The sequence below is a fragment of the Crinia signifera genome, chromosome 7 (genome assembly GCF_055691185.1).
Source record: "Crinia signifera chromosome 7, ASM5569118v1, whole genome shotgun sequence".
Classification (NCBI taxonomy): Eukaryota; Metazoa; Chordata; class Amphibia; order Anura; family Myobatrachidae; genus Crinia; species Crinia signifera.
This window is the reverse complement of record NC_139223.1, coordinates 119,319,582-119,341,290: the sequence shown is the minus strand read 5'-3', so window position 1 is coordinate 119,341,290 and position 21,709 is coordinate 119,319,582. Positions and strand designations below refer to the sequence as shown.

General features: G+C 46.3%; 1 protein-coding gene across 1 annotated transcript in view; it reads left to right on the top strand.

Moving 5' to 3' along the window:
- Nucleotides 1-21,709, top strand: part of MARCHF4 (membrane associated ring-CH-type finger 4) — a 110,402-nt gene that overhangs the window by 77,484 nt on the left and 11,209 nt on the right. The gene's annotated exons all lie outside the window — the stretch shown is intronic.

The following is a 21,709-nucleotide window of genomic DNA, read 5'->3' as shown; positions in this document are numbered from 1 at the left end:
CCTCGCTTGGGAGGGATGTTAGTTGTCATTGAAAATCAACTTATTATTTCTACACCAAACTTCACTGATGTATGTGCTGTAAATCAGAAATAGCCTGCAGCCCTTTAACAAATGATTCTTTGAAATATGAAATGGCGATAGGCAGGGCCGATTCTACCTTTAGGTAGCTGCTTAGGGTGCCAGGATCTGGAGGGGAGGGGGGGGGGGGGTGCGCCACAGAACCTATCACAAAGTTAAAGATGTCTATGAAAAAGATATCCTTGTACTTAATGCAGGTGGCAGCTGTGGCTCTCTTGAGATGCCAGCTTCACACATCACTTGAGGGGTTGGAAAGTGGGTATCTGTGGCAGTGTGGGGTTGGTCAGGGGCAGATGACATTTTCCTGGCCAGTACTTCACAACAAATGTGTTGTGAAGTACTTGACAATGCCTGGAAAGCATGTTGCTGTGGGGACCATATCGCTATTGCCATCAGCGGAAAAGTGACAGACAGCAGTAAGATAGATTACCACTGTTTATTAAATACTAAAAGGACATAACCCCTTTAGAAAATGCTAAAGGGGTTATGGGGGAGATTCTGTAAAGCAGAAATGCGGTAAAAACCCTGTTTTCTGGGTTTTTACCGCATTTCTATATGCTATATGCCCCCTCCGCAGTGCCAGCGATGCGGAGGGAATCGCCAGCAAAAGCTGGCGATTCCCTGCAGAAGCCTATGGGCTTCTTACCGCAGCGCTGTTTGAGGGATCCGTCATGGATCCCTCCCAGCGTGCCCTGCGGAAGTCCAGTGCCGGCACCGCATCGCAAGGGACAGCTCTTATCGCAAGAGCTGTCCCTTGCGTTAATAACGGCATATGTTACAGCATATGCTGTTATTAATAATGCGGTAGCCGGCGATAATGGGCGCGGATGTTACAATATCCCGCCCTATGTCTCTTTAAATAGGGCCCAAAGTTTTTAACCTACTAAATGCATCCTCTCTCTCTCTCCATGCAGCATTATTGCTCTACATTAGCATGTGGTACCAATGTGAAATTACTATTAAATGAATGATATTCCAATGGGAGGACTGATAAGATCAGAGAGAGTATACAGATTTATGGGAAAAGGGAGTGTGGACACCAATTGATAATACACAATACAGAAGAACTATATTCAAAGTCCTACTAAACCATATGTGTGTGTTATGCTGCCATTCTTATGAAGTTCAGGCTAATCTATCAATTAGACACATAGGGGGGGAAATTACTAAAATGGAAGTTCTATTTCAGATGGGTTGTTGCTATAGGCAACCAATCAGATACTGGGCCAGATGTATCAAGATTCAAAAAGTGATAAAATGGAGAGTGATAAACAGCCAGCCAATCAGCTCCTACCTGCCATGTCACAGGCTGGGTTTATAAAATGACAGATAGGAGCTGATTGGCTGGTTGTTTATCACTCTCCATTTTATCACTTTTGAAGCTTGATACTGTACATCTGACCCACCATCTATTACCGTCTAGCAACATCTCATGTGAAATAGAAACTCACATCTTAGTAAATTTCCCTGACACAGTATATGTACAGCTGTATTAATTTCCTTGGGGCATTTCCAATTTAATAGGACAATCCCATGGCCAGCATACTTGTGCTGACTTGCAGGAAGTCATGGGGTACATCTGTGATGCACGCACCCGGTACAGTGTCTTCATAGGCAGGGAGGAGTGTTGAAGGCCACTTCATTTGCAAACTGAGCATTCCTATAAAGTGACACAGTCAAGCCCCCATATGCTTCCCAATTTGGATATGACCAGTGTTTGGAGGTATGGTAACAACTCGCTACCCGGTAGTCACCTGTGTCGGGGGAGGCTTTCGTGACTGTTGCCAAGCAAGACTATATACATTGCATGGTAACCATTCATACAGTACTTACAGTCCAGCAATATGGTAGCCCCCAGCTATACCATTGTTGTAATAAACAAGCCCATCATGAACGTCATTTTAGACATCATTGTCTAAAAATATTGACAATACCATTCTGATGCTGCAAGGAACAGCTGGTAAATCTAAATGGATGATAAACCCCTATTACTTTGTATGTGTTCATTATCCTACTGCTCTAAGCTGTTCCCTCTAATAATAACACAGCCGTAGGTCTGAGCGTTGAGTGGGTGGTTCTTCCTGACTTGGCTACATATATCTGTGCAGATATGGCCAACATCTGACTGTGCTTTGTACCTTGGGCAGCTGTGGCTCTCTGATCGTGTCTGCATTTATTGTGTTTACAGTAGTTATCAGTTTATACTAGTCACTATCAGTAGTTGGTACAGTTGCCATGCTACATTATCTTTGGTATTTTCAGCGTCTAGACAGTCCTGAGAGACTGGAAGAATCAGTGGTTTGCTAATGAGCTGCTAATGATTACACAGAACAGGTTATTATATGCTCCATCTATTTCCTCACACCAGTTCTAAAGCACAGGAATAATAGCACATAGACTGCTTGGTCTACAGCAGGCATGTCCAACCTGCGGCCCTCCAGATGTTGTGAAACTACACATCCCAGCATGCCTTGCCATAGTATTGCTATTAGGGAATGCTAAAACTATTGCAAGGCATGCTGGGATGTGTAGTTTCACAACATCTGGAGGGCCGCAGGTTGGACATGCCTGGTCTACAGCATGATGGTCCACAGTCATTAGGTCAACACCATTAGGTCAACATGGGAAAAGGTCGACATGGGTCTAGGTCCACATGGGAAAAGGTCGACATGGTTCTAGGTTGAAAGGTCATTAGTTCGACAGGTCATTAGTTCGACAGTGTCTAGGTCGACAGTCAAAAGGTCGACATGGGGTTTTTCACTGTTTTTTGAGCCATGTGCCGTCAGGTGGTATTTCATGCCCTACCATCCACTAGGGCGTGGTGGGAGAATAAAATAGTGTGCGGAGCGTAGCGAGGCACCGTGCCCGACGCATTGCGAGTGCAGCGAGCGATGCGAAGGGATGCGGTGCACTTTAAACTGTGTCCATGTTGACTGTGTTGACATTCAGGTAAAAAAAACAGTGAAAAACCCCATGTCGACCTTTTGACTGTCGAACTAAAGACCTATCCCCCTCCCGGCCCCCCGAAAGGAGGCCAACCCTCCCATCTCCCCGGCGCCACAGCATTAATTTCCCATGATTCGCATCTTTTTAGGTCTGGGCTAAAGATGCAAATCGCATCATTTAGCCCCAACCCCTCCTCAAAAACCAGCGAATTGCGGGATTTGCAGTACTGAGGGTGGGGCTTGATGATGATCCCTGGTACAATGGTACACTAATATGGTGCCCATGTTGGCAGTTGTCGACATAGACACACAAATTGTGAAAAAAGTGTGTCAACCTTTTCACGCGTCGACCATTTATATGTCAACCTTTTGTGTGTGTAAACCTTTTGTCATTGTTGACCTAAACCATGTCAACCTTTTTCTATGTACATATTGCCTGTATACCAATAGTGGTCAACCTAATGAAAGTCGATTTAGACACTGTCGACCTAATAATAATCCACACCCGATACAGGGTCCGTCCACCATTGCAGAAGTAGTTTACGTGAGAGCAGCTGTGTGCCAACAGAGGAATAAATACAGGAAGGAAACTTGTATTTTCATAGCACATCTCCAGCATACCAAACTGAACCATAGTGCATAGATAGCACAACCAGGAGCAGACTCAAGTAAATAATTGTTAGCCATTACCATCTGTCAAGATCAGAAGGATGTGAGCCGGTGCCTACTAGAGACTGCAATCTACATAATGAGAGAAAGACGGCGGCGAGCCAACGCCGTTTCAGCCTGACGTCCTGTTTTATGATCCCGCAAGTGAGCCCGAAGCACCAGCCAGCAGTGAACTTTACAGCTTTGAAATTCGTGATTAATTTGCATGGAAACATTGGCTAATATAATGGGTGAAAATGCGGTTGCACCTATTAATTTTGCTCAATTTCCTCTAAAAAGTAAAACAAAAAAATGAAATGTCTCTGATTGGTGTTAAGAGCTTATTGATTTTTCGGTTCACTAGATGTCCTTTTCTCCTGCTGATGTCAGAACACAGAAATGGCTGCATCTCCCCCTTGGCAAAAATGATTCAGATGACAGAACTCCGTTCTCACAGACTGGAAATGCTCCATCAGTAAAATACTGACAGGGGGAGAAATCATTCCAATGAGTAATAGCTTTGCCTCCCGCTGCTCTGTTCTCATGCAGATGGGCTGACGTTAAAATAAAGCAAATTCATAAGATTTGTGTTGATTTTATGATACTCTGTCTCATTTACTAGTAAAGACCTTGGCAGGCTGTGGTGGTTTCAGAGTGGTAGTTATAGCAGTGCTCAATAACCGTTTCCCTTTTCGGAAAGAGACATTAGTACATTGGGACATGTGTATCATAACACACCCTAACATCCAAAAATGTATAGTACACAGGAGAAGCATGATGGCCAGATGGCTAGCATTGCTGCCTAACAGTGCAGGGGAAGGAGTCGTGGATTAATTACAACCTATATGAGTCGCTTGTATGTTCTCCCAATGTTTATGTGGATTTCATTGGGATTTATGTGTTAGCAACAATTTCACTCAACGAAACTTGTTGTTTATGTAAATATATTGACTGGAAATAAGTGTCTTTTAAAGGCTATTTGCTTGACTCTGAAATCCATCATTAGTAAACCCAGAGGAATATCAAATTAGCCACACTATGCCCAAGAGGGTTCACTTTTCCTCAGAAGCTGCAAGGAAAGATCTGCACCCTCAGGAATATAAGGCCTCATCCAGAGATGGGCGGAACTGCAGAGTGGCACGCAAGCGGCTTTGCAATTCTGTTCATCAAAATGCAAATGCATTAGTAAAGCCGGGGTGATTTCAGCCATAATCATGTGTACGGGGCGCCGGGCGCCAGTCACGGGCTCCCATGGCCATCACTGGGGGTCGCTGGTCAAAGGAGCATGCTCCTGTGACCAACGGCTTCCGCAGGCAGAATGTCTCATTTTTATCAGCGATCATCTCTGGCCGCTGATGAAAACGGGACACAGAGCAATATGATCAACATGATATGATTTAGCCAATATCGCTCAATGATCGTATTGCTCCGTGTGTGTCTATGGGGCCCATAGGAGCAATATACAAGGCGACCTGGGCAGGATCTACCGCTCAGGATCACATTGCTGTATGCATTCCTATCTGTATGTGTGTCTGTGTAGATGCAGGGACAGAGGCTCTGAAAGGTGCCCATCCCTGTCATCTGCTTTACTGGGTGCACGCATGCGTGGTTAAAGCTGACCCCACGGCTAATATGCGCTGACCACACTGCCCTGCCGACAGTGCAGTAAGTAGCCCATGGGCTACAGTGAGCTTCCGCCATCACAGAATGGCGGTAGCTCCATGACCCGATAGGATGCTGCTCAATATTGGTACTTTGGGCAGCATCGCTTCCCCATAGAAAACTAAGTGGCAGATGGGATTGCTACAGGGATCGGATATTCCTACTACTGTCCCCACCCTCTTATATTAGGGAAGTACATTAAATTTGTGGTTAACCCCCCAAAAAGGGTGTTTTGGGGGAATTAGCCGCAAATATTCAACAGTAAATATTAAATATTAACGGGTTTTGTTTGGTGCATCTCGTCCTATGTACGGCTAATGTTTGAACCCAAAAAGGTATATCCCCCCAAACAGGTCCTGATAATTCACTATGAGTCATCGTGTGCAGTGTGCACTGTACACCACTCACCCAGCTATAAACTGATTACAGTGAACTGCCTGCTTCTGGCAACGAGGTGTGGAGAAAGTACACTATGTTTCTTTTTTTGGTAACGTTGTCAAAAACTGTAGCTAAACAAGTGTAAATATAATGACAGTGATTTGAAATGCTTCATGTAATTGCCTGCCGGCACAGCTGCAGACTATCAGCTCTATGTAGATATATTAGCACCCAAATAGACATTAACCCACCTCTAAAACACATTGCGGCTGTTACAAAGTACGATACAAAGCTTCTATACATTTAGCGAAGAGAAGACCACAACTAATTAAGATTTATTTAATAAAGTGCCACTATTTGAGCTAATATGACCAAAACTGTTTGCACCCAATTGATTTATGTATTTAGGTTGGCTATTTATACCTGATTGCTGGGCAGCCAGCTCGCACCCAGCATATGCACGTGCACAGAAATGGGCGTTCGCAGCAGTAAACCTTCGCTCCCCCACGCAAACGTAAGGCCGCCTGTGCGCAGCCCAGGACTTACTCAGCTGGTGCGATATAAGCAGTCGGACGTCACACGTTCCTGACTTCACACATGTTCCCCTTAAACATGTAGTCGTGCCTGGGTTTTTCCCGGTAAAGAACTGGTTACTACTCACCAATGCCGGCTTTCTGTCAATCAACTTCTGTACGATCATAAAAGTAGCAGGATTTTATTGTACGATGGCCTTGCGCATGCGTACTATGAACCGTAATCATGTGCATTCTATCGATAATCGCCCACCCAGGGAATTTGCAGCCGTGCAGTCAGGTCTGAATAACCCCCTTAGTTAAATCAAGATAATACTTTAATTCACCATAAAGTCAATAAAAGATATGTAACCTTTACAACAATGTCAGAACTACCCTCAGTGGAGAGGATGAGAGCGGCTGCTAAAGGGCCAGGATTTGAATGGGATTCGGCCTTTGACACCTTGAGGCACTTTCAAAAATGTGCAAGGATCCGTCCATGCATAATGGGACCATCAGAAATCAGAAAAGGAAAGCAGGAGTCAAAAAGTAACAGATTTCAAAAATGTAATTCATTTTGCTGTTCAGACGTTGAAAAAGTTGGTCTGCAATCAATAATCATTTTCAGCCATATTTTTGGAGTTACTAGCCAAGGCTAATAAGCTCGTTACGCATCTAAAAATGTATCTAACTGGTGGGAACAAAAATCTGGTAATGCATTGGAGAAAATGACAATTGACCATTTGCTCCCAAATGCTGGAAAACAGACAATAATCATTCAAGAGACATTGGTTAAATGTGCAAATAAACATTTTTGTCCTGTTTCCAGCATTTGGGAGCAAATGCATTATTGTTTTAATGTTGTTAATACAGTGACATGACAAAGTTGTTCCCCCCCCCCCCCCCCCCCCCTTTCCTGATTTTGTCTATTTTTGCAAATTTGTCACTCTTAGGGCTATTTCACACTGTCCGGCTCCTGCCGGACGGTGAAATCCCGCACGGCCAGGAAGCCGTGCCGTGCACAGTTGTTGTGAATGGACACACTAGTGTTGCAGCCGGATCCCGCCACTGGAAGGGACGGCTGCCGGGCTGTGGCCATCCCCTCCATGATAAACTGATGTGTGCAGCATGGCTTCCTGGCCGTGCGGGTTTTCACCGCCCGGCAGGAGCCGGAATGTGTGAAACCGCCCTTACTGAGTAAACACAAAATAATGTTAATTACATTTTTTGGTTTATTACTATAGTGATCATTCTAGACAGTTCACGCTGAAAGAAGAGATACATTTAGTAATGTGATCTTCCTACTATCACTTAGCCCTAATTACATTCATTGTCTGCCAGCCAAGATGCCATTCCATCTCTCTCCAAAACATCTGCCCAGATTAATCAGTTGTATCCAAATCATTGTAATTCTCACACCAAGCAGTTCATCATTTAATGGGCATACACTCAGCCAGTGTGAATTCTGCTGTATGAAATCCTGGCCTGCCTCTTTGTCTTATGGAGTATAGGCAGCATGCCAAACCCCGGCAAACAAGACACAGAGGTATTACATTGGTGCCACCTTCTACTTGGAGTCCAGAGCTGAAGATCATTCTCCAGCTGCTTAGCAGCAGCATCCCTTTCTGACCAGAAGTGAAGCAGTGCGATCTGGCAGCCTGGCAGATATTGATAGTTTAGTAACAGAGGTTTGATGTGCTGTGAGAAAGAGCAGGTGCATCTGGACAACAGTGATTGTCCAAATGCTGTTTTCTAGCCCCCTGGGAACCGGAGATACTGTCAGGCAAAGCTGGAACATTTTCCGCTAATTCCGACCCCACCCAGTTCACCGGCTGCCAGTTGCCCCTTCGGTATCACTGAAGCTCGAGGTTGATATCAGTCGAACCCAAATCGCTGGGCCTTCAGTCTGATACTAGGCTGGATCCATATGGGTTAATTGGTTCCAGGTATATTGAGGTTAATCTGTTTTTTTTTTCATTTCTTAAATGTAATTTCATGACTGTTTATGTTCTTTGAGGGCAGATTTCTCTGGAACCAAACAGCCCAGTTTCACGGGACCAAAATCATTCGAAGCCAACTCAAAAGTTCTTCAATATGATACTGGTCTCATGTAAATGGGTCAGTTGGTTTCCGAAGATATAGCTGGCTGGTTAAAGGGGGGTAGGGAGAGGGGAGTGGTTGTCTCTCCCCCTCACACCAGAAAATGCAGGGACTAAGCTGGTGTATAAGGGGTCAGCCTGGGAATGTCCCTGCATGATCCTGGAACCATATTCCTGGGTAAATCCCTGCATTTTCTGTTGTGAAAGGAGTATTATTTCAAACAGCCGTGACCTGCAGTGCTTTGAATACAGCTGGGCAGCCCCCTGCTCTCTGCCCAGCTGTCAATGACTGTCACAACTGCAGCTTCCGCTCCAATGCTTCTCCCCGCTTTCACCTGAGCCCGCCCCCCCCCCCCCCTTAATCATGTGGAGCCGGTGCCCGGCGTGCTCCCCCGACGTCACGCACAACAACAGCGCGCACATTATTTCAAATGTCCACTCGGCTAGAGGGGACACCAGGAGGGGAGTGGGAGCGTGCTCTGCGCTGCACTCTGCTCCTCTCCCCATAGAATCAGCTGCACCGCTCTCCATCTCTCCCTGCAGCAGCAGCGGAGGCTCATATAAAATTTTACAGTGTGGCACTTTTGGGGGCATTGCTTAAGGGATGCTACAAGTGGCGGTATGTGGGGGCATTACGAATAATGTGTGGCTTAATGTGTAAGGGGCATTAAGGTGTGCAGTATCATGTGTAAGCGGCATTATGTGTGCAACATCATATGTAAGGGACATTATGTGTGCAGCATCATGTGTAATGGGTACTATGGTGTGCGGCATCATGTGTAATGGGTACTATGGTTTGCGGCATTATGTGTAATGGGTACTATGGTGCCATCAAGCAAGAACCCCCTAGCAATGAGCACATAGGTAAGCAGCACTTATGTGGCAAATATGTAATGGGCATTACAGTTTGTTATATAGTATGTAATGGGCATCATGATGTGTGGCACAATGTGTAATGGGCATTATGGTGTGTGGCCTTATGTATAATTGGCATTACGGCGTGTGACTTTATGTGTAATGGGTATTACGGAGTTTTCTAAAATGTGTAATGGGCATTACTGTGTATGGTCTAAAGTGTAATACCACACCCCTTTTTGTGATGCCACGCCTCCTTCCCATGAGGCAACGCCCCCTTTTTGACGCATGGCTACGCCACGCAAAGGTCCCCCTACTGTTATGTCTAGATCTGGGACCACCCATTACCATAATTCTAGATTCGCCTATGTAAACGATGATGATCCCTATTGATAATGATAGAAGTTGGGCTGATATAGAGCTGAAGGAAGACATGTTTGTGGAGCGTTTCTTGCATGTTTTTGCATTGCACATTCTCATGAGCCTTGTGCAGCTGTGGGTGATGTAAATTCATGCATATTTCAAGGGCATTTCCACTTGTGACTGAATAGACCAGAAAAGGGCATCATTCTCATGTGAGTAATATTCAGTGAGAGTGTGTCCACAGCCGGCTATGCAGGTTAGACATAAATGTCCAGGCTTATCTTTTGCATTAGCATAAGCTGCTGCTAGTGTGCACTGATGGTGATGACTAGCAGTAAACCGAGTGTACAGATAGGGAACCATTGGCTCTGATTCAGACTTGTACGCTAATTAACCTGATGGCTAGTATACAAGTTCAATGGTGGGGGAACTGCACGTGTGTGGGACCAGGGATGCCGAGATGTATGCCGGGCCCCAGTAACATTTTGGGGCTGTGGCCTTATTGTGGGTAGTGTGACCTCCTCCCACAATTAGGTCACACCCCCAAAATGTTTAAGGGGGAGTGAAAAGAGTCGAGGGGGGGAGTGTTATTGTGCCCACCCACCCACCCCCCAGCAGCAGCAGCACACCTAAAGCATGTGCTGTGCTGACAGCAGGCTCAGCTTGAGCCCTCACATGTCATTGAGACGCTCATGCTGAGCCTGCAGTCAGTACAGCACATTCTGTAGGTGTGTGCTGCTGCTGCTGCCCGAGAGGGACAGAGAGGGAAGGGGCCCTCTAATTACCAGGGCCCCTGCTGGCGCTCCTCCAGCAAGCCTGGCCTGGATAATTACAGTAGGAGCAAGTTTCATCTTTGCTCCTTTGGCCACGGCTAGCCATGGCCAGCCATGGCTATTCTATTGTTCTCAGCTGCAATACGTATTGTATTGCAGCTGAGAACAATAGAATAGCCATGGCTAGCCATGGCTAGCCACGCCCAAAGGAGCAAAGATGAAACTTGCTCCTACTGTAGTACCCCCCTCTCTTCAGAGACAGATTAATGTCTAAATGGGCCTGGATCTGAAAATGATCAAGGGCCTATTATGCGCAATAATAGGGGTTGCGGCCAGCATCTAATAATGTGGGGGATGTGACCAGTGTTCTGTTTGGGTGGTCTGCTCATGGGTGTGTCTCTATTTGTGTAAATACTTTCAACTAAATATATATACCTGGAAAATGCAGGGGGCTGGCATAAGAAAAATGCAGGGAGATATATTGGCGGGTGCACTCCAAAGGTGCACCCGCAGGACGCCGATGTCCTAAGATACTTGCGGGGTGAGACGGCATTCCAGTTATAAAAAAAATACTGAAAACTGAAACCTTTTATGTGGTAACCTAAGTTTACCACACCATATACCCCTTATACAAATCATGCAACACAATAGTAACCCCCTTATACTGTACTTGCCTCTTACACATTATGCCACATGGAATGAGACAAAATTCACACCGATTCACACTATGGCACACAGATGGAGTCAAAATTCACGTTGTGCCACACAGATTAAGGCAACAGTCACATTTTGCCACATGGATTGAGCCAAAATACACACTATACCAGGCATGTCCAAACAGTGGCCCTCCAGCTGTTGTGAAACTACACGTCCCAGCATGCCTTGACATAGTTTTAGCATTCCCTAATTGCAAAACTGTGGCAATGCATGATGGGACTTGTAGTTTCACAGCTGGAGGGCCATAGTTTGTACATGTCTGCACTAAACCAAACAGATTGAGCAATAATGCACAATATGCTTCATAAATAGGGGCATTGCGCGCCAAAGGCGCACATTAAAAATTTACACCATAATGTTCATTACATGTTAACCTTCACACCATAACAGAGACACAACATACTCTTTAAACCGAGGATCGAGCACAGTGGCCAGAATGTATTCCTCTAACAGACCACCCTCATATCCTGACAAAGCGTATATCCATAGGAGCTACATGCTTTGCAGAATTGCAATGCTTTAGCTCCTCCTTCACTTTCGCCAGCTGCTTCTGCAACAGCCTGATCAGGGGAATAACTTGACTAAAGCTGTCAGTGTTGGAGCTGACTTCATGTGTGGCAAGTTCAAACTGCTGGAGAACCTTACACAACACTGAAATCAGTCTCCACTGCACTTGAGTCAGGTGCATCCCGGCTCATCTGCCTATGTCGTAGGTGGCCGTGTAGGCTTGAATGGCCTTTTGCTGCTCCTCCATCCTCTGCAGCATATAGAGGGTGAAGTTCCAGCACGTCACCTCCTCTTGTTTGAGGTGATGGCAGGGCAGGTTGTGGAGTTTTTGCTGCCGCTCCAGCCTTCAGAAGGCAGTGGCAGAATGGGGAAAGTGTCCAGAAATTTTGCGGCAAAATGATACGCCATTAACCCCACTCCCAGAACACAATATACCCCCCTTGCCAGCACACATAATTATACACCATCCCCCCTCTCAGCCCACATAATTATAGGCCATTCCTTGCAACACACATAATTATATGCCATCCCCCCAGCGCAAATAATTATACACCATTCCCTCCCTTCTCAGTGCAAATAATTATAAACACCCACAGCCAACGCACATAATCATACACCACCCATCCCTTCCAGCGCACATTACTCTGTGACCCCCAGCAAAATAAGCTGACACTCCCTTAGCACACTCTGTTAGTGTCGTCGTCTTCCCCCCACTACACTAATCTGTGGCACTCTCCGCAGAAATCACCACCAGGACCCCCCCAAAAAGTAGTTTTTACCAGAGTCTCTTTTGTGCATGCTATTCGGCTGCTCCACTCGTCGCATCAGCTGGGCTCCTCCAGTCCAGTCTCCAGTGACTGTGCATCATGTGAGTCAAGAGAGGGGAGGAAATGACGGAAAAGGAGACGTGGGAGAGGGGAGGGCCAGGCGATGGTCTTGCATGTATGTCAGTACCTCACAGTTGAGACAGGGTGATAAGTAGAGACCTCTGACAGTGCCGCTGCTGCCTGTGTGACAGGCGCCGCGGCAGCGCAGACTGGCAGCCAGTAGCGCACAGCAGGGTATTCTCATACCCCGTGCGCTACTGGCTGCCAGTCTGCGCTGCTGCGGCGCCTGTCACACGGGCAGCAGCAGTGCTGTCAGAGGATGCAGGGAGTGGCTCTCCAGGCCTGCGCGTCCCTGCACCAGCACCACATACCTTGCTGTGCGGGTAGCGACGGCCCTAGCCACCGTACACGAGACACTTTTTAATGGAAATCCCCAGTGCTGTCTGCAGGGGATCTCAGAGGCAGACACGTAGCTGCGGTCCCCACTCTGCGGCCCTCCAAGTAGGGTGAGCGGCCGTTTCTGCAGGGCATTAGGGCCAGCCCACTGGAATCTGACCCGGTGTCCCAGCATGCCAATCCGCCGCTGCCTATGGGCACCTTCACAGTCCATGTTTTAAGGATATCCTGGCTTGAGTCCAGTTGTTTATATTCAGTTGACTGATGTAATTCTGTTCTCTCACATGGACATCCTTAAACCCTGGACAGTAATTGCAGAATTTGGGAAATTCAGCCTACACTGTTTTTCTGAAGATCATGTGGTGTTAATTCCAAGATGTATCGCAAGACCAGAGGCAGAACTCTGGGAGGCAATGGAGTCATCTGCCGCCGGGCTCCTGCTCCCAAGGGGGCACCTCTCCTCCCCATGCAAGTTTAAATCAGTTATTTAAAAGCCAACATATTGCTTCTGTGGCTGAGTTCTGAAATATATATGTGTTCTCTATGTCTCTATCTATATTTATTCAAATAAATATATACTTTATATAAGGTTATATAGGGTTGTGTGTGTGTGTGTGTGTGTGTGTGTGTGTGTGTGTGTGTGTGTGTGTTTGAGGGGGCACCAATATATATTTTGCCTCAGGGCAACTGGAACGAACTTACGCCACTGCGCAAGACCCGTGACACTGACCCACAATATCATGTAATATTTTGGAGCTCTATAAATCATGATAAAAATATTATGTTATACTGAATCAGCTAATGTTAGCCCACATTTATACATATGTAAACAATAATAAGTGTAAAATAATGACTTGGAGACATATTGGCGATGAAAAGGGTCAGGTTTACTAATTAATAGCTGAAGTTTACCAGAGTTTAAATGTTCAAAAATATTAAATTATCAATGAGTTGGATTTAATTGTCAACACTTTCAAAATAATTAGCAGCTTAGCAGCTCTTCCAACACACCCATGAGGTGGCTGCTCAATGTCGTTTTTTTTTTGGGGTGTCGCCAGTAGCCCTAATCCCCAGCTTGTTCACGTCAATTCCCTCCAGTTTCAAAACAGATAATTAAAAGAGAAAAACACTGTAAACATGTAACAACAATTGTTGGAACTGGAGGGATCAGTGACAAGTCTTTTAATTGTTTATAAAATTCAAAAACTGTAAATTGAAAATAAAAACACTCTAAAAGTGTAAAATATTTTGAACTTTAAAATTAAACAGGAACTTACCGCTTTAGACCATGATCTTATGTTTGGTTGTTCTGCTTTGCTGGGGAGCCGTCAGTAAAGGTGGGAGAAATGATTTGGGTTCAAGAGTCTCATGCGGCACAGAGGGCAGATGTTGTTGACCTGCAGCCATTCTGTCAGACAGGGAACATGGAAGGTGTGGTGACAGTACGATACAGCCATTTCTGTACCTACCCCAATGTCAGAGATACAGATGGAGCAGTACTCTGGTTCCTCTCCGTCTGCAATGGTGCGCCTGCTGTAGGTGGGGAGATGGGACAGGACGAGCCGCATGATGCTGTCCAGCAGGAGGTGATCTACTCTGTCTGCAACTGCCTGATGGTCTCTTCCTCTTCGTCCAGATCTTCCTCTTCCCGATATTGGTCCAGATCTTCTTGCTGACTGACTCCCACGGGATGGTCTGCGGCGTCCTGACCTCAGCCATGTCCCTCTGATGTTCGGGCTGGGTCCATCTAAAACGATATTTCATATATTGTAGATATAACAAATAGCCATATGTAACATGTGAGAATCAGATATTGCTGGTGTACAATAAGACTTCCAGCAGTAACATGATTTATATATTATATTACTATACATCTGAAAAACAGAGCAGTAACAGTATGAGTGTATGGATGCAGGCCCCAATGCTTAGCGGTTCCTGATCTGTAACTGACAGCATGGGTGGTGCCAGCCAGTAACACAGGGACACTGGCCAGCCACCACTACTATAATCCCTCCCACTACAATGGCCAACTGCTAGAGATGAGACATTGGTCTAAGATTTAATTTACTAAACAAACATTTTACTGACCTTCATTTCCAATCAGCTGGGATAACTCTCGGCGGCTCATTGTAGCCGGAGGCAGAAGGTGATCAAATTAAAAAAAAAAAAAAAAAAGAAAAGGGAGGAAAAAGAGAAAGAAAAAGCACAGATGTAATTGTGCGCTGAGCTCCACTCACTGATAACTCACTAGGAGAATCACTGTCAGAAAATAATCGCCTGCAAATTGTTCTCACCTGAGAGGCCTTTTCTCCTGCGTCCACATCAGCTGCTGTCCAGGAAATGCCAGTGATATTGCTGTGCACTGAGGATTGCAATGTGGCATGCGGGCGGCAGTTGGTGATGGTCATGCGGCACATCACATCTACAGTATACCCCACATTATTCTCTTCCCTCTTATGTTACACAGGGGGACAGGTGGGAAACCACCAAGAACAGGGTGTTTTAAGGCATATACTCAAACTATCTCACATCTGCTGCCAGGACTACTGGATTGTACAGAGCCACATGGAAATGCACATACAGAGTATATACACACATTGGTCTGGGTTTGTCAGTCGCACAGATACTAATCACCTATAAAGTACCCCTTTATTGGTGTCTATCTACACAGATCATGAGTCATTTTTCTGGGGTGTGCTACCACTGGACAATAAGCAGGGGCTGGCTGGCAACTTTTAGCCTGGGGGCCAAGTCCAGAGCACTGGCCCATAAGTAACAACGCATCATTAAATGGCGGCTTTTCAGTAAAAAAAATATGTATTAATAAAAAAAAAACATAATAACGACACCACAGGCTGCTCCCCCTGTATAATAACAGGACGCCACAGGCTGCTCCCCCTGTATAATAACAGTACAGCACAGACTGCTGCCCTGTATAATATCAGAACACCACAGGCTGCCCCCCAGTATTAAAATAACAGAATAGGACACCACAGGCTGCTCCCTCTGTATAATCATACCAGAACATCATAGGCTGCTCCCCCTGTATAATTATACCTTACACCACAGGCTGCTCCCCCGCATAATAACAAGAAGACACCACAGGCTGCTCCCCTATATTCAAAGATCAGGACACCACAGGCTGCTCCCCCTGTATAATTATACCTTACACCACAGGCTGCTCCCCCTGTGTAATTATACCAAGACTGTCCTGGTAAAATTATACAGAGGGAGCAGCCTGTGGTGTCCTGGCAGTACACCACAGGCTGCTCCCCCTGTATAATTATACCTTTCACCACAGGCTGCTCCCCCTGTATAATTATACCAAGACTGTTCTGGAATAATTATACAGGGAGAGCAGCCTGTGGTGTCCTGGCAGGACACCACAGGCTGCTCCCCCTGTTTATTTATACCAGGACACTACATGCAGCTCCCCCTGTATAATTACATCAAGGCTTTTCTGGTATAATTATACAGGGGGAGCAGCCTGTGGTGTCCTGGCAGGACACCACAGGCTGCTCCCCCTGTATAATTATACCAGGACACCACAGGCAGATCCCCCACCCCCATTATAACACCCAATACATACAGATGGGGCAGGCCTTATGCTTGCTGGCGAATCGCCAGCAGCATGCCGCTGGCGATCCGCCAGCAGCACGGCGCGCCATCTGACTGAGACGCGCGTGCGTCCCCCACGCACGTGCGTCTCAGTATCCGGGCGGCCGGCGGGCGAGGCGGACGCAATACTGTCCGCCTCCCGCTCGAGGGGGGCTGGGGGGACCCGAAGCGGCTGTGGGGGGGTGCGGGCGCCCGGTGTGGGCACCGGGCGCCCGTCGGACGAGGACGGCAGCACCGTCGGAAGGGGACGCGCGCACACCTCGTGCGCGCGCGTCCCCTTCCGACACACAGATGGCGCCGGAGCAGGGAATGGCGAATGGCGTCGCCATCGCCATCCCCTGGAAAGATGAGCCCGGCGCCATCTGTAGTACTGTAACTTGCTTTTAGGCCCGGGTCCGTGCTCCACTGCTGCGGCTCCCGTCTCTCTGCCCTGCCTTGCTTCCCCACGCTGAGGCTCCATCCTCCGAGTAGCAGTCCTTCGTCCACCGCGGCCTGCCCCTTCCCCCCTAGAGGCACGAGTGGTTGGCCAGGAATCTGGCCAAGAATGTCAATGTAACAGGCGGCCGGCCTGGGACACAGAGCCAGATTAAGGTCTAAATGGGCCTGGAGCTGAACGATCAAGGGCCTATTATGTGCAATAATAGGGATTGTGGCCAGCACCGAATAATGTGGGTGGCATGACCAGTGTTCTGTTTGGATGATCTGCTCATGGGTGTGTCTGTATTTGTGTATATACTTTCAACTAATTATATATGCCTGGAAAAGGCAGGGGGCTGGCATAAGAAAAATGCATGGAGATATATTGACGGGTGCACTCCAATGTGCCGATGTCCTAAGATACTTGCGGGGTGAGGCGGCACTACAGTCATAAAAAAATACTGAAAGCCGAAACTTGGTAGACAACATTTCAGCACCTTTTGTGTGGTCACCTAAATTTACCACACAATATACCCCTTATACAAATCATGCAACACAATAGTAACCCCCTTATACTGTACTTGCCTCTATTACATTATGCCACATGGAATGAGCCAAAATTCACACCGAGTGAGCCAAAATTCACACTATGGCACATGGATTGAGTCACAATTCACATTATGCCACACAGATTAAGGCAAAACTCACATTGTGCCACATGGATTGAGCCAAAATACATACTTCACCAAGCATATCCAAACAGTGGCCCTCCAGCTGTTGTGAAACTACACATCCCAGCATGCCTTGACAGTTTTAGCATTCCCTAATAGCAAAACTGTGGTAATGCATGATGGGACTTGTAGTTTCACAACAGCTGGAGGGCCATAGTTTGGATATGCCTGCGCTATACCAAACAGATTGAGAAATAATGCACAATATGCTTCATAAATAGGGGCATTGGCGCGCATTAAAAATTTACACCATAATGCCCATTACATGTTAAAACACACACGATAATCTTCATTACGTATTATGCCAAACACCATAATGCCTATTAAAATGTATGCTACATACTGTATGTGTTGCTTACCTACATGTTCATTGCCAGGGGTTCCATGTTCATTGCCAGGGGTTCCATGCTCGTTGCCATGTGGGATTACATGCTCATTGCCAAGGGGGAATACATGCTCGTGGTAACTTGGGGACAGCCTTCGCTGGGCAGAAATGACAGCCATTAACAGCCATTAACAGCCAGGCAGAGAGCAGGGGGCTGCCCGGCTTTATTTAGAGCACTGCTATTTGAAATAATACCCCTTTCACACCAGAAAATGCAGGGATTTACCCGGGAATATGGTCCCAGGATCATGCAGGGACATTCCCGGACTGGCCCCTTTTACATCAGCCAAGAGAAAACCACCCCCGCCCGCTTTAAATAACCAGCTATATCTTCGGAACCAACTGACCCATTTACATTTGGGCTTCGAATGATTTTGGTACCGTGAAACTGGGCCGTTTGTTTCCAGAGAAATCTGTCCTCATACAACATGAACAGCCATGAAATTACATTTCAGAACTGAAAAAAATTGGTTTACCCGCAATATCTCTAGAATTAATTTACTCATATGGACCAGGTATCAGATTGAAGGCCCAGCGATTTGAGCTTGACTGAGATCAACCTCAAGCTTCTGTGATGCCGGAATTAGCGGGTCCCATGTTATCCTATGGGGAAAACGTTCCAGGTTTGCCTGACGGTATCTCCGGTTCCCGGGGGGCTAGCGACGCGGGGCTGGGCTCATTGGAAAGCCCTGGCCCTCAGCTACAAAATGGGGAGTGGGCCTGGAGCTGTAGCTCCATCAGGCCCATTGTTAATCCGGCCCTGGTGTCACCCCATTTCTGGATACAATCATTCACCAGAAGAAATTGGATGGTAATATACAATCTACTTTGTCAGCTATTCTCATTGGAGATCCCAACATCACGCCCAATATCCCTGTGATATATTGTTTTAAATATTGCACATTGAGTTTTAATGTCTAATTATTCACCTTAGTATTGTAGTTAATAATTTGTATATTTTAATTGAGAACCGTCTTGTCCAGTATTTGGGACTTGGCACATCTCCATTTTTTATCTTTCATATTAATCAGACTCTGACAACCCTGTGCCAGCAGCTGTTGATCGCGCACCACACATTATTCATTTAAAAAAAATTCCGACCTATGTAAGGGTTCCTTATATATCAAAACAATGCTTCTGCACATGTTTTTCGTGTTATAGGTATGTTTGTCTTATTCTTGTCTCTTTATATATGGCCAGATCCCGACCTGATATACTGTAATAAAGATGAAGGATGGAAGTTATATAAAGTAGTCGATTCTGTTATTGGCAGAAATTAGGCTAAATTAAGAAACTCCTTTACAGGAGTTTGTGTATACCATGTTTGCCCTCATATATGGATTAAGAAAGATGGCTGAATCTTCACCTGATGTATGTAGATAAAGGGCGGAACTACAATTGACTGAGATCAACCTCAAGCTTCTGTGATGCCGGAGGGGGAACTGGCAGCTGTTGGAACCGGGTGGAGGTCGGAATTAGCGGGTCCCATGTTATCCTATGGGGAAAACGTTCCAGGTTTGCCTGACGGTATCTCCGGTTCCCGGGGGGCTAGCGACGCGGGGCTGGGCTCATTGGAAAGCCCTGGCCCTCAGCTACAAAATGGGCCTATTTAGAGAGTGGGCCTGGAGCTGTAGCTCCATCAGGCCCATTGTTAATCCGGCCCTGCCTCTCTTGGCGGCCCTGTGCAGGACTCATTCACAAGAACCAGTTTACGCAAATTACAGATGTTCAGTACTTTAAGCATGCACTGGACCCAGAGGAATAGCTAGGTGATATGATTCATGAAGCAACACTATGTTTTGATGCCCCCCCTTCCCTAGTCATTTTTTTTCTTATAGCAATGCCTCTTGCATATTATGCCACACAAACTGTAGTGCCCATTAAATAGTATGCCACACAATCTGTAATGCATATTGCACATTATGCCACACACCATAATGCCCATTGCACATTATGCAACCCTACTGAGGGAAAAGAGCACTCACCAAATACAATTTTTTATTTTTTTTTAAACAGTAGCTTATTTAATCCGTGTATCAAACAGCAAAGAAAGGTATTGAACCTGTATAAACCGTAAAAAATTTCGGTCCAACATCAGGGACCTTTGTCAAGAAAACAGCATCAAACACTGAAGGGACACCTGCAATAATCGCTTTATTCAAGTCAACAGATCACGATTCTCAATGGATTGGAGCCTGTCACACAGCCTCCCAGTCCCGGTATTTATACCTCACATCCTGATAGAAAAGTGTAGCCAAACAGCCTTGCTCTTCATACCGTGGAACGCATGCCTGGAGGCAGCTTTAGGCTGGTGGAATGCACTGCCGCACTCCGGGTAAAACCGGAAGTGCCCGGCTTGCGTGAACAATAGTAATATCAAACTAGGTACTTGTGTATTATAGCGGCGCCCATCGCATCGCATACCAAAAGGCATGCGATGGTATGCGATGCGATGCGATATCGCGCAATGTTGTACAATGTCATACAATTTTAAAATTGTATGACATTGTATATGGCATACAATGCCATACAATGTGATGCGATGCGATTAAAAATTGTATAAGCACCCTAATGGGTGCTTACAATGTTAAATGCACCCCCACGCCACCCCCCACTATAAACATGAACCCAAAGCGTGGCGAGCGCAGCGAGCCCGCGAGGAGCGGCGGTACGCATCCTACGACATTTTCATACCCCCACTATCCACGTCGGCGTGAAGTTGAGAATAGAAAGTGTGGCGAACGCAGCGAGCCACCGAGCCCGAAGCGTGGCGAGCACAGCGAGCCCCGCAAGGGGACACGGATACCTGTGAAGCCCGTGAGGGGACGCGATACCTGTGAAGGTATCCGCGTCCCCTCGCGGGGCTCGCTGCGCTCACCGCGCTTCGGGCTCGGTGGCTCGCTGCGCTCCCCACACTTTCTATTCTCAACTCCACGCCGCTCCACTATCTACGGATAGTGGGGGTATGAAAAGGTCGTAGGACGCGTACCGCCGCCCCTCGCAGGCTCACTGCGCTTGCCACGCTTCAAGTTCACGTTTATAGTGGGGGGGGTGGTGGCGTGGGGGTGCATTGAACATTGTAAGCACCCATTTGGGTGCTTAAAAGCACCCTTTAGGGTGCTTATACCATTTTTCATCGTATAGGGGGCAAAAATTGCGTCGGATCGCATCGCATGCCATCGGGTGTATGGCATGCGATGCGATAAAAACATCGCACGACCAACATCGGGGGCGCCGCTATAATACACAAGTACCTCAAACTATTATTTGAGACTTATCCTAATGTGGTGGGCAATACCAACCAACTTAGACGCCCACAACTGTGTGCATTCAAATGCAAATTGTGTGTCTAACTGGAGGAGACACATCCAATAAGTACTTTAACGAGGTCATACCAGGACTGGGACTGGTGACGATCTGACACACATCCACTTAACATAACTCGAACACAATATTAACATGTTTCACATATAAAAGTACCCTACACCATAATATATTAACAAATTATTGTTTGTTCATTATTGTGAATTTTAATTATTATTTATTTTTATTTCTTATTTTTTGTATTTTTTTTTATTTTGTATTTAGTTTTTATTTTAATAATTTCTACTTCAAATATTTGTTGGTACTTGTGTATTATAGCGGCGCCCCCGATTTCCATTGCGCAATGTTTTAATCGAATCGCATCGCATGCCATGCACCCGATGGCATGCGATGCGACGCGATTTTTAGCCCCTATATGATGAAAGATTGTATAAGCACCCTACAGGTATCGGAGTCCCCTCGCGGGCTTCACAG